Raw genomic sequence first — 14,372 nt, forward strand, 5'->3', positions numbered from 1 at the left:
TGGGGGGTGGCCCTGGGCAGGGGCAGGCAGGCTCCTGTTTGGGGACACGTCCCTTCAGCAGGAATTTGAGGGGAATTTAAGGCTGGGCTCATCCCAGGAGAGGCTTAGTGGTGGTGGCCGATGTGGAACTACCTCATCCCTGCCCATGGCAGGGGGGTTGGAACTGAGTGACCTTTAAGGTGCCTTCCAACCCAAACCACTCTATGACCGTGCTGTCAGGTTGGAATGGGACTGGGGCTGCAGCTGCCTGCCCCGCTCTGCCCAGGTCCCTTCTGGTAACCGAGCTGGTGGCCGTGGGACCCGGCCAGGGGGGAGCCCTAGGCGGTGGTGCCAGTTTATCAAGCCCAGGACACTGTGCCATGGTGGCACCCTGCAGCAAAATCCCTGGGGAAGAGATGCTGGGAGCGGGGCTGGGTCTGATCTGCGACTGTTGCCATCAATGGGACAGTTTAAACAGCGCCCAGAAACAAGGAATGGTTTTTTTGCCAAGTACTGTAAGGACTTTCTGCTGAAATAATAATAATAATAATAGAAATATATGGACTGTTTGCCCAGAATGTGAGACTGTGACTGTGGGACTCAGGAATGTGGTACTTGGGAAGCTGGGCAAAATGCTGCTACAACCACAGACCATCCTTTTCTCGAGACTCCAACCAGAGTTTTTAAATTTCAAGTCTCGAATGCCAGTGAGCCCAAGGAGGTGGGGAGAGGGGGGAAGATGCTTTATTTTCTGTGGCAGACTGGGAGCCCAGCTCCGGCCACGGGGCGGCTGTGGGTCAGTTGGTTCGTGGAGGGTTTTTTTTGCTCCTTGTGCAGGCTTTGCATTTTGTTGGCGGTGTGAGAGAGCCGGTGGCAGCTCGCAGGGCTGTCAGCGGGCAGACATGCGTGGGCAGGTGCAGGACAGGGACAGGGACACGGCTGGCACCGGTGCCCAGGGTTTGCTCTCTGAATGCCTCCGAATTCTGCTGCCCAGGGTTTGCTCCCCAAATGCCTCCAAATTCTGCTGCCCAGGGTTTCCTCTCCGAATGCTGGCGTTGCAAATGCAGTGAGGTGACCGGCTACATCCCCGGAGCAGGGTCCTCTCTCCGCAGGCACCGAGGGCACTTGGGGCAGTGTGGCAAGGAAGCAGCGTGCACCATTCTGGGGAGATTGAAGGCTGGGAGAAGGGATGGAGCAGAGTTTCTGGCTGCTGACACCTCTTTGTAGTCCCCGTGTGGCTCTGAGAAGGACTTGCCCAAAGTGCTGGTATCAGAAGGAACAGTCCCAGGGAGCACTGGAGGGGAATCATCCCCTGGAAAAGCAGTGCAAGGAGGATTGCAGGCTGCTTGCCTCTGCTGGGGCTGCTGCAAGGTGCAGGGCAACACCAAACTCCTTTTCGAGCTCTCACACCCCTCCTGGTAAAGCTCTACATGATTTGTTGGTTTTTTTTCTGTTGGGCTGGTGGAACCAGAACTGTTTAGAAACTCCTGGTGTTCCCTTTTTTTCTTTTTCCTTTTTTTCCAGAGTAGTCCCGATCCTGCTTGGAAATGGTGCTGGGAAGGAGGAGTAGCTGTAAGAGGCCTCTCCTCCTCTAGCCCTGTGACAGGTGCTGGCTCAGCTCTGCTTGCTGCCTTTCCAGCTCAGCACTACGCGCTCTTTCCTCCTGGCTCTCGCTGTCTGCTTTGATGCCTGCGCCTGTCAGTGGTGGGGTTGTCAGCAGTGCCCAAAGTCCTTTGAGCGCAAGCCACTTGAGCAAAGGAGGGGTGTGATGGTGTGGTGTGTGAGGCTGCAGGTCAGCAAAAACATTTGCTCCTCAGATAAACATTAACAGGCTGTCCGAGCAAGGGGAGACCCAGTGCGGGACTGGGACCAGAAGTCAGGTGCTATTTGCTTCATACTGTACAAGAACTGAAATGCAAGAGGCTGCTGTGCTGTGGAGTGGGTGTGGATACACGTGCTTGGGTTAGCAATGCACTTCAGCTCGGTGTGGGCCATGATTATTTTGATCTTGCCAGTGGCACGCCGTCTTTTGCAATGCCCAGGGGCAGCGTAGCAAGGTAGCAAGGGCACAGAGGGAGGAGGTGCCTTACAGCGACAGCCAGCTCCTGACTGGGGGTCAGGTCAGCCTCCAGCAGGCTCAGCAGCCAGATTCTCACCGCCTTTGGGATAGGAGACTCTGGCATAAAGAAATACAATGTCCATATTTCAGTTGCGGTCTGTGTTTTTTGTTAATTATTTGCATTTCATTTGCACATGTTGTGGACCAGGACTTTGTTGTCCAAATAATTGCTCTATTTGTTTGGCTGCCTGTGTTTATGCTTCATATGTTGCAACTGTGTGTAGCCAAAGCTGAGAGATGGGAAGTGGCTAATTGCAGAACCACCACAGCATCCAGAGGATGTGGATGTGGAAGGGACAGGGGACATCGGGCTGTTTGCACTGGACAGTGGACCTCACTACTCCAATGCTCAGCTACAGTATTAGGAAACCTCAGGCTTGCAGTGAGGTCTGAGTGGTGAAGAACTTCTTTCTTTCTTTCCTCATTAGTAAAACTGGTGAAATACAAACTGTAAAGTTCTAGGGCCAGCTGAAATCAAAAAAGAGAAATAGTGGAGGAGAAAATATGGTGACACCAACAAAACTGAACATAACAAACCTTTCCTGTTCCATGGTTTAAAAAAAGAAAGCTGTATAAAGAAATCCTTTTGCCCTGTTAAAATATTTTATAATAGAAAGAAAATTTTTTAGATAGGTGCTGGGCATTCAAAAACAGAGCACTGAAGCTGGGACACTAGCTGCTTAAAGTGATTTTATGGTACTTAGGATTTTACCCTAGCAGAGACTTGGCTCAAGTTAAATACATCTGATAAAAAACACAGTGGTGACTTCATTTGAGGAAAATCAGTGTGACAAAGTACCCAACTCTTACTGCAAACAGAGCAGCCTGGTGTCTGTGCTGCTGGTTTGTACCTTGTGCCACTGCGACAAAGGTGCACGGGGCATGGGTGGGATGCTCTCCACCCCCAGGGAACAGTGTGTGCAGCTAAAGGGAGCTTTGTGGTACACTCCCTGCTTTTAGTGATTTTGGCTGAAGAGATTGTTATTGTTTTTAAAATCTTAGTCAAGATGAGTGTCAGAAACGGCTTTGGTGTTGTTACAAAATACTGCCCTCTCTGTAGGTCCTGCTTGTGATTCAGGCAGCTGTAGTTTCCACATCAGGGTCTGTCATTGCTTTGTCCTCCACAACAGGCAGAGTACTGAGAGCTGCCGAGTTATGTCAGTCCCTTGCCTCTTGGGAGCATTTCTGGAGAGCTTTAGCGTTCTTGAAATACTGTGGTACTGGGGAAGTATGGAAGTGCAAGGGGAACTGACTGAGGGGACAGGGTCCAGGTGCAGATTCCCAGCTGGGAGCGCAGCTCGAGCATCTCTTGAGGATGGGCCATTCCCAAAGCACTTTGTATCCCAAATTGCTCGGCAGTTCCCAATGCACAGCATTGCCCATCAGTGCATATCATGTTGCCATGAGGTATTAAGGTGGGCATGGAGAGCTTAGCCTTGCCTGTGGAGCCGTGTCTGCACCTGATGGCCTCCCTTGTGGTTCAGGTGAAGGTGAGACCCTTGCCTAAGGACACTGCCGAGGCAGTGGGTACAGCAGAGAGGGAGGGAAGAGAGTTTAAGTTACCAAATGCACCCAAATGTTTGAAAATAGGCCAGGGATTAGTATGTAGAAAGGAAAGCCCAGCTTGAAAGGGAGCAGATGTGTGAGCGAGCACACAACGTGCTCTTCAGCTCTCCCATGTCACAGTCAGTGGGTTTTTCAAAGGGCTTATTTATGTATTTATATACTGTAAGGGACATGTTTTTACTGCAGAGGGAAGATTATTGACAGGTCTGGCTAGGAGTAAACAACAGGCTGCTTTCTGTGTTCCAGCATCTCTTGCCCTTCTGCTGTTACAGTTCATCCACTGCCAGGAGTCTCAGTCACCTGCATTGTCTAAGGGAAAGGCTCTTGTCCCTCTCCCTTTGCCAGTGCTCTGTCTCCAAGTGTTTTTTTCACTGATGTGAAGAATCCATTTCCCAAGGAGATGGGTTTATGAGCATGTTCATTCTTCTGGCAGGAGCGAGGATGTCGTTATCTTGCATGTTCCTTTCTCTGCGCTCTGTCAGCAGATAGAAAGTGCCATGCTAAAAGCAGCAGAGAAGCAAAGGTTTTTTAACTGACCATGGCAGTGCCTGGCTGTCTACCTGGCAGTGCCAATGGCAAGGGAGGCCGGGGAAGGTGGGTGTCTGCTGGTCTGCTCACCAGCATCACCCCAGCTTTCCTCCTCCCCAGCAGCCTTTGCAGAGCATTCAGCCCTGGTGAAGCACTGTGTACCTTGGTTGATCCACATTGTTTTCTAACTTGTAAGACACAATCAGTGCCTACCCTTCAGGTTTGCAGTGTGTGTGGTACCCAGGGTAGTTCAGGTTCAGATGAGCAAGGGCTGTTTCAAAAAGCCCCCCTGGCCTTGGGTTGTTCTCAGCAGAGAGGTGGTGTGACCCCAGGCTCCCTGAGACAAGTGTTCTGCAGAGATTAAGGTTTCTTTCATCCTTGTTTTTACATTTGTGCTTGGTTTCTAAGGTGCACGAGCAGGACCTCAGCCACTCTTTGGCATCTCCTCCCTGTGCAACCAAGTCTCTTTCAATGTGAAAGCTTGGCTCTTTCTGAGACTTGAACCCAGCAGCCTGAGCATTTCTTCCTCTTGTTATTCTTTCATTGAAACTGTTTTAAAAGCAAGCATTAGTCCTAACCTTTCTTCCTAAGGGCAAAGAGAACATTTTGCAATGAATACACATCCAGGGCTATGAGGACTGTTATTTGGCAGCTGGGGTAGCTACTCCCTCTTATCGGAGACATACCTGCAGTGTGACTAGCTGCACATGGGGACCTGTAGGTACTTGTCATATTGCAGAGTAGGGTGGCAATATTTCACCCAGCGCTGCCTCTTGGGAGATGCTCTATAGCTGCTCCTCAAGGACCCAAGCTGCGGCTGGTGGCGTGGGTGCAACTGCTCCCTCTCACACCCTCAGCAGAAGGACTGAGGCTCGTGTTTATCTCCTGCAGAACAAAGTACAGCCAGCTCCATTGGGAGCACAGACCTCTGGGGTCTCATTGACACAGCCTGGGTCTAGACAGAGCAGCGCACACTCGAAACTCAAGTTCACACAGAACTTGGAAAGAGGTTATCTCTCCTGGTAAGTGTTCTAAGAGCAGGACACAACCCCGATTGACGTGGATTTGGCAGTGGGTATTTTGGAATTGCTGTGTGTAAGAGTCATGAATTAAGCAAGAGTATTTCAGGGGGGCATCAAGCCTCTAACGTTCTTCATCATGAAAAACAGTGGATTTGCTGCTTCTCCATGCATGCATTTTCAGTTTTCTCCTGTTTTCTCATCCTACCAGTGGCAGGAGTACACAACTGAATTTCAGTGTAATATTGCCAGTGCCAATGAGAGTGTACTGGGAAATATTTATTTATTTGCTGTCCTTTTTAAGGTAAATTTTGCATAAGTGCATATATACTTAGATATATCTTTGTATATGTGTGTATGTGTAACTGTCATCTATATACAGTGATATATAGATCTGTACATAAATAAGGAAATGTAAAGATGTTTTGTCATGCTAGGTAGCTACATAGATGAAGATTTGTATGTTGAAAAAGCTCAAGTATTTATTGCAGGTCCTATTAATTGACACTGTTTAAATAAAGAGTATTTATGGCACGCTTGTAGTCAAGTGTCCTTGCTTAGAGCTGTTTGGCTGGCTGTATTCCCCCATCCTTTCCCAGACTCTTCCAGTGAATCCTTCAGGATTAAAAAAACCCAGCACCTGAATATCCTGGTGCTGGTGGGGAGGCACACACGCAGCCTCCTCAAGTGGATGAGAATTTCATTAGTTTATGCAGTGCTTTGATCCCCTGGAAGCAGTAAGGAAGTTGCAGGTGCTCAGCATCTCGCTGTGAAAGGGTTTCTTTGGTTTTCACCTCAGAATTCACAGGCAAAGTGGTTTTTGAAAATCCACCTGCTTTTCTGCCTGTTTAGACTTGATACAGAGGCAGCCTAGGATGGCTCCTGCACCTCTATGGCAGAGTAGGTCTGAGTACAGCTGGGAGCTTTAATCCTCTGTTGCTGGCCACCAGTGCCAGTGTTCCCTGGATCTGGGAGGAAACACAGATGCCCAGTGCAGAGATCATTGGCATGGGAAAAGTGAAACACCACAGAATAGATGCAGAGCTTTTCTGTAAAGCACAATGCAGTCTCTGCTCTGCTCCGGATCATGCTGGTATTGTAGCAGGAGTAAATGATGACTCTGCTCCCTCTCAGCTGCCTCAGGAATGTCTTACCTCACCAGGGATGAGCACTGCACACCTCAGCAGGGCTCCTTAGTCCTGGCTCAGCACAGTGCAAACACCGTGCTGCAGCTTCCCAATCTGTGCTGGTTTGGAACTTGGACTGCTGGCGGGGGTAACGGGATGAATTGCGCTGCAGGGACGGGGATCATGAGAGCACAGTGTGGTAGATCACTTCTGTTTGTCCCTGGTTCCTTTGTCTCCTAATTAGGATTGGAAAAGCTTCTTGGGGAGGTGGCTTTGGAAAAGTATCCTGGTCTTCTGGCCTGTTCTCTGTTACCTATTGTAAAGCCCTGTTGTCCTGGCGCTCTTGTTACTTCAGGCAGGGGTGAAGAAAGAGCATGGTTAATATAAAGTAGGATCCCAGCCCAGCATGTTGCAATGATAAGTGTTTTGCATTCTTTATGCCACTTAAGACCATGATGAAAGCTTTGGCAGCATAGGCCAGTGCGTGTCCTGCACGTTTTGAGGCTTCTCCTTTCGAGAAACAACAGCGGGGAGTTATTGTGCAGCTTGAACAGGGAAGGATTACTCCAGGCACTTCCAAAACATGACAGATGCCCAAATTTTAGTAATGTATGGATTTGTAACTTTGTGCTTTCAAGGGATAGAAGCCCCAGCTAGAAATGCAAGCTGTTGCTGACTGCAAGGGTCCTGAAGAAGGAATAAGTCAGACCTTCAGCAACTGTGTGGGGAGCCTCAGCTGCTATCCCGTTCCCCTCACCCCTGTAAAACCAGGACATTCAGACTGGATAACATTTCACATCCTATCTTGGAAAGGTGCTTGATCCCAAGAGATGCTGAGAGACCAATCCTTGCTTCCTAGCACTTTTGGTGGTTGCCCTGAAGCACCTAGCAGCCCCTCCTGGCTCTGGGCTTCCAGTGATGCCAAAAGAAAAGCATTAGGAAACCGTGGTGGCCCCTGCCAGAGCTACCTGCAGTCTCTCAGACATGACTTCATTGCAGGCATAGGCAACAAGGAGCAGCGGCAAGATGATCTCTCACCAGCCCTGAGACAGTCTGAACATAGCTCACCCTTGCACCACCTCTTGGGTGGCTGAGGGGGTGGGGGTTCAGGCTCCACCGCTGAGCTCTGCAGCTTCAACCTAGTCCTGAGAAACGCATAAACAGCAGATGGCCTCTGGGAAGCTCATGCCAAGTGCTTTGTCCCTCATGTAAATATTTTTTCCTCTTAAGTGTATGCAAGTGTGAAAAATCCCTTCTTAATCTTTTTCTCTCTGGCTGAGGGAAATGCTTGTTCATCTCTGGGTGGGGACTGCCCTCGCCTTGGTATTTTGCAGCCATCAGCCCAAGAAAGAACCCCATAGCCGAAAACATTTCTTATTGCCCCCAAAGCCATACTGCCCTTCCTCCGAAACCCACTGTCATCAGATCAAATGGTGTCCACCACGATGGGTGCCTGTCTGGCTGTTACACTCCTTCTTGGCTCTTGGATGGAGCAGCGTGTAGGCAGCAAATTGGTCAGCCAGCCTTGAAGAAGCCTTCACGGGGTTGCAGGGACCCTGCTTCGATGCCTGAAATTGCTGTCCTGTTGTGTAGGTCTCATGTCTGGAAATCGGTGGCAGTTTTTCCCCAGGAAAACTGGAGCAGAAGCCCTAGATAAGTTTCCATAGGCCTGGCCCTGGAAGGAAACAGCTTGGTGAGAGTGATGCTGATTTTCTCAAACACACTTTGTAGAGAAAGGAAATGTGCCTGCATGTAGCAGAGGTAGTGGAAGCCTGGATATATCTGTGTGCAGGGGAATGGGGTGGAGGTACTGCATTGGTACCTACTCACTGGGGGAATCTGTTCTCACTGTTCAGATATTTTCTTACTCTCCGTTCACCTTACCTGGCCGTCACCCCCCTCTTCCAGCCCTCTGCTTGGACCTTGGCGCAGGTCCGTGTCTCACGAGAAGAAGAAGTTGTTGATGTTGGTGGTTTCAGAGAGGAAGCATGTCGGCTTGGTAGCCAGCTTCACACAAGAGAGCTATTCTGAAATAAATCTCTAACCGCCTTGGCTGCAGGTCTTTTGTGGTACCTCACTGTAACCCAGATACTGCTGTTGTACTCTGCCTTGACATGAGTCTGGCTGAGCATGGGGCCTTCTTTAAAGAGACAAGCTAGCCTCAAAAGCTGGCATGCAGAGCTGCTGAGTGTGAAGGGCTGTATGAACAGTGTTATAGCTAAAGAAAAGGAGAAAGAAACAGTTCCCTTGAGCTCACAGGAGAAACACCTTTTGTAGCAACCCAGCAATTCAAGATGGAGAGATGTTGACCTTCTAGGTTGGGTTTTAAGATGGTCTTGAGCTAAATAGTTGCTAAAAACTTAAAGCTAAATAATTGTTATTCTAGTCAACCTTAAATGTTGGAGCTTAAATATCATTGATTGTTAGTCCCCTAGCCCTGCATCAATCCCTAGGGGATTTGGTGTGCTGGGCCCCGTAGTGCCTTTCCTGCCCCTGCATCTCCTCAGGTCCCTGCTAGTCTCTGTGTAAGTAAGCCCAGTCCAAGTAGGACCTCTTTCCACCCAGCTTGCCATATATGAAAGATATCTGTGCTGTAAACCATCAGCTCACAGATTTCTCCATGGGTATGTGTGTTACTCCGTTCCTGTGCTGTTGTTGAGTTGACTTCAGTACGAAACGCAGTGATGTAAGCTGGAAGGTAAATTGTGAAATCAGTCATGACAGTGACATCACATGCTGTACGTGATCTTGAAAGCCTGCTTGTAGCAGGGTCAGTATCTGATTACAGAGGTCTTTGGTGTGGAAAGGTGGAAGGGGAAGAAAGGTGATGATTGGGCTAGGGGTAGGTGTTACTCAGCATGACAATTTTTTCTAGCACAGACATTAGACCATTGTCTTACTCCAGATGGCATTTTGCTTTGGGTTGCGATGGGTGCTGGTAGGGACCTGCCTTTCACCAGGACCAGCCCTTTGAAGTGCTGTGGCTCAGAAAAACCCCTCCCCTTGTCTTCTCCTAGCAAGCACAGGTTGCCCTCTTCCTTTCAGCTTCATGAAAGTGTAGTTATTTGGGAACTTGCCATGGTTTTACACAACTGAGATGTTGGCACATTCCCTGCCACGGGAGATGGGGCCCTGACCAACGTCATTTGTGGTGGTAGTGGAGAGGCAATGAAGTGAAGTCCTACCCAGACCTGGAGGTCTTGCTGTCTCCAGCTGAGATACAAATATAGATGTACGGAGTACAAGTTTATACAGGTATAGGTGTAGAAGCAAGGAAAGCACTAAGCTGGAGGCACAGCCCGCAGTTATTGGAGTTAACACATAACACATCAGCATGGCAGCTGAGGCAAAGGGGAGCTGTAGGGAGGAGACGCATGGGAAGGAAAATGAGGAGCAGAACTGCAGAAAGCCATTTAGTGACTCAGAGAAAGAAGGCCATTCCTCAATAACTGCATAGCATGATTTGTTCAGCTCATTTAAAAGCTGGCTCCATGGCTCCCTGTCCCTCTGGGGCTCCCTGCTGCAGAGAAAGACCCTTCTTAAAAGGGGATCCTTAAGGTACCTATTTATAGCATGGAAACCCCTCCAGGGTAGTCATTCAGCCCTGAATGAACATCTCCTCATCCCCGGCAGCAAAGCGATGTACAGGCTGTTCCTGCTGCAGTCCCAGCCCCTCCTTCACAGGCGCACGGCTGACATTTGCGAGCGGACTGTAAGAGAGAGTTGTGGGTACCTCTCCCTGGCGCAGGAGGTGATGACACACCGGCTGCTGCCGTGCCGGGCTGGCTGGGACAGGAGGAGGCAGGGAGAGGGGCAGGGTGCTGGGCTGCTCCAGCGGGGCTGCCCCTGGCTTGGCACTGGGGGAGAGTCAAGTGATGGGAGGCGAGGGGTGCATGCTGTTCCCAGAAAGGAAAGGTCAGGGCACAGAGCTGTGGCATGATCAGCCTCCGAACCAGAGCTGGTGGCAGCAGGGCCAGAGGGGACTGTGATTTCTAAGCATGACTTGTGGAGATTGGCCAGGAGGCACAGAAATGAGTTGGAGAGGAGCAAAGGATTATTGGCCTGGAGTGAAATGTGGGGCTTTGCAGAAGTGCTGGCTAGGGCCATGATGAGCTTTCCCTACCAATCTGCAATGCCCCCCAGGTCTTAGAGGGACCCCAAGAGGGAGTGCTGGCATTGCATCTACTTGGGTTTGGGCTCCGGCTGGGCTGGCTCAAGCCCTTCCTGCTGGATTGTGCTGAGCAGCACACTTGGACTCACTTGTTTCGCTGCAGGATAGGATTTCAGTTTGCTGCAGTTAGACGGCAGAGCTTTGTGGATTTTCCTTTCTGATATGATTTGCAAAGCCAAAGGCTTATATCAAACTCAGAATGATTTCAGGGATGTTTTCTTTCTCTGACTAAGAATTCCCCTTAACATGCAATACTCACAAGGGGAAAAATAATTATAAACTGTTTGGACAGGGCCAACTATTTTAGCATAGGTTTGGACAACACAGCTTACTGAGTGACTGTGGCTGGTCGGAGGCTTCCGTCAATTCTGCCAATAAAGTCATAAATCCAGTACAGACTGGTGATGAAGAGTGGACAGGAAGAGAAGGACTTGAAGGAGAACAGTTGAAGGGACAGATAGAGGCAACTGAAGAACAGAGGCAAAATGAAATATAGCCCAAGGAGTGTAAAAAGATGGCAAAGAAACAAACGGAGATGAGAAAAGGACCCTAAGAGGGACAATAACTCAAGCATCAGCAGAAAACTCCAGGTGGAAAGCAAGAGGCTGGATGCCACATGGGAGAAGAGGGAGAAGATGGAAAACGATTGCAGAAGGAGAGGAAACAGAGCTGGAAAATGCTGTGACAGTGGGATCTGAATTTCAGTGCAGGCAGCCTGACTGGTGCCTCTTCCCTCCTACATTAGTAGTTTCCTTGTCTGCTTTCAGCCAGGATGACTTTGATTTAGCAGATCTGGCAGGAGGAATGTGGCAGGACAAAAGGAGAGGGAACAGTTTCTCAGTGATACAGAAATGCTAGGAAACTGTGGGTGAAAAGATGGCTATTAGAAAGGCGATGCATGCAAAGTTTATTCCCTGCACTGGGGGAGTTGTCCAAGGCAAGTGTCCAGTCTAATTTATCCTCCCAGACCAGGGAGGTGAATGTTGTTTTATTTTTAAAGATGGTTTCCTCAGCCTCATTCCATGATACCTCCTGCAGTGGGATTCCAGTTTCAGGAAGAGCAAGGGAAAAACAACACTAACCAAATTAAAACATTCTTTTACCTGTAAATGGCATCAAATATTTTTATCTCAAATCATTATTCATTCCTCTTGCCTGTCAAAGCCAGTGCTGGAAGTGCTTACCCTGCAAGCCAGCACCTCGGGAAGGTGACCTGGACAGGGAGCAGGCAGTTGGTGGGGCAGGACTTGGCACAGGGCAGTGGGGTTGTGCTTAAACCCAAATCACTCGAGCGATGAGCATGGTGAGAAAACATGGTGCCAGGTAGTTTCAGACCTCACCGGGCTGAGCCAGGTGGCCATGCAGTGGGACCGCGCCAGGGAACGGTGACAAACTGGAGCTGGAATTTTTCCACCTGAGACAGAACAAGCACTTGATTCACTAACCCAGAGGGGTTAGTGAGAGATAAAGGGAGACGTTGTCTGAACGCTGCCTCAGCTGAGCATTTCAGAGGGAAGGCAGGCTGCTAGGTGGACTGTTCATCCCCTACTTGCCAGTACCTTATGCAGGGTTTGGTTTCTTCTGGGAATGGGATGCTAGTTCATTTCAAGCAACTGGTATGCAAGGAAAAGCTCTCTGCAGCTGTAAACGGCAAGTAAGGATTTAAGCGGCCCAAGTTAGGTGTTCAGATGATGCTAGTGGGCAGAGCCTTGTCCCTATTGATGACTGAGTAAATCAACTGGGACGAGGCATTCAGAACTAAGGAAGGAACGGGGAGGGGGTTTCAAGTGGAGGTGAGTGACAAAGAGACAACAGGTACAGGACTACTCAAGACTGCAGGGACAATAAACCCTCTGGAGGTTTCAGAACCAAGCACTCCCATCAGGCACCATGGCACCCACACAACTCTGAATGCTATGTAGGAATAAAACAAAGCTCACAGGGCTTCATCCAGCACCTGGGAGCCAAACACTGTGTTATTTCATGGTGAAATTAGAGAGTTTCCCAGCATAATTCTGCTGGAGTCAAGTGAAAAATATGTCAATCTCTCCTTGCATTTTTTAAAGAAAGAGCTTCTGTGGATAGGATTAAGTGCTAGTGAAAGTATCCCTCAGAGGGCCACAAATCAAATGGCCAAGAAGAGTCCCTGCCAAATACATTGCCTTTTATAATAAATAAAAGCCATAGCTGGGGACAGCAGCATCTTGATTTGGAAATTGGAGCAGACACGCTTAGGCAGTGCCTGCTTGTTCTTAGCTGGCGTTAGCCAGGGGTTTTAACTTCTGATGACCATGAATGCTGAAAGAATTAGAAGGTGGTGTAATAAAACCATTTTTTTAATGTGTTTTCTATTAGAAGTCTCCACCTGTAGGTAGAGGTGCCCAGAGAAAACCAGTAATGGACAGCCTGATGTTCGTACCTTAATGCAGTATCTTTTACTTCCTTTATTTTCTGACTCTCACCTTCTAGAGCTGAGGCATTTGAGTCCTGCAACCAGGTTCTTTCCTGAAGCATGTATTTTATCTTCTTCCTTGTAGAAGACATGAGGACAAACTTGTGTGTTTGGAAAGCGTCCTCACAATCCTTGGCACAAGGCAGGATTATACAAAGCAATAATTCACAATTTCCTCTCAGTCCCTACGTTCCTTCCCTATTTGTCAAAGCTTTGTGTAGAACAATGATTTTCACTAACATGAACAGCAAGCTTGCTTCCTTCTCGGAGGCTGCTCTGCTGCCTGCCAAGGCACAATTAGGGAGGGTGTGGAGCAGGCGTTTCTGTCATTCTCAAGCACGCGTGCCTTTGCAGTGAGCGTGTCTGACAGGTACAGAGACAAATCGGGACAGCCGTCTCCCTCATCCAGCACAGTGATGGCCCTGGCGAGAAGCAGGAGATGGAGCTGTGAGGTGCAAGTGGAGAGACAGGGTTTTCCCAGGAGGAGAGCTGTGGGAAGAGATTGGGTACCTGGGTGGCAACAGGGATGCTGCTTGGGCTCTGGCATCAGCATCGCTCCCAGAAGTTTTGCTGCTCTTAGTTTGCTTTTTATTTAATATCTTGAGGTGTCTCCACAACACAAGATGTGCCAGCCAGCAGCTATGGTTTGGAAGGGACAAGTCAGCATAGCTCACCACTCCTAGTATGCCCATCATGCACGTTTGTCAGTGCAGCGAACCGATCTGCCTTGCTACAGCCATGCTGTTTCCAGTACTTGAGGTAACAGGAGCGTGTGCCGTGTGGCTAGCGTTAATACCACTTTGCTGAGTTGGTTTTGCCATGAGCAGCTCCAGAGGTGTCTGCAGCTGCACCGTGCCCCGAAGACAGTCAGACCTCCTGTGGACAGGTGTGAGCCTGGCAGGACTGGGACCTGGGCAGGACCCTGGCCGTGTTAGGGGTGTAATCCTATCTGTGCCTATCCGTGGGATGGAATTATCTTGCTGTGCAAGGTGCCCTTGGGGTAACACGGAGATAAACCCAGTCTCCAGTGTTCATAGCCGTCCCTGAAAAGCAGTCTGGATTTTATTGTCACTGCGTAGTGATTGTGCTGTAATTGAAACGCATGTGACTCGCTGGTGCCAAAATGTTTGCTCAGGCTTTTTACATAATTCCTCAAGACCTCAATCCTCTTTGAAGCACAAAGGCTTTTATGTGAGGTGCTTGTTGAGTTGTAGAAAGAAATACAGCATGACAAGATCACCATGTACCATGGTGACAAACATCTACGATGCAGTATCTAGATTAGAAACCGGGAGCTGAGGTCCTCGCTCTGCTGTGGTGACTCATCTCACATCTTGATGCCTTGGTGCCCTTGACTGCAAAATGGAACTTGCCAGCTACATGGGAGGGCAGCGTCTCTGCAAGTGGTGTC

The 14,372-nt window shown here is 49.2% G+C and overlaps 1 protein-coding gene across 1 annotated transcript in view; it reads left to right on the forward strand.

Annotated features, from left to right (window-relative positions):
• The window catches only part of ADRB2 (adrenoceptor beta 2), a 32,929-nt gene that overhangs the window by 1,508 nt on the left and 17,049 nt on the right, over positions 1-14,372 (forward strand). The gene's annotated exons all lie outside the window — the stretch shown is intronic.

Source organism: Phaenicophaeus curvirostris, chromosome 15 (genome assembly GCF_032191515.1).
Source record: "Phaenicophaeus curvirostris isolate KB17595 chromosome 15, BPBGC_Pcur_1.0, whole genome shotgun sequence".
Taxonomy (NCBI): domain Eukaryota; kingdom Metazoa; phylum Chordata; class Aves; order Cuculiformes; family Cuculidae; genus Phaenicophaeus; species Phaenicophaeus curvirostris.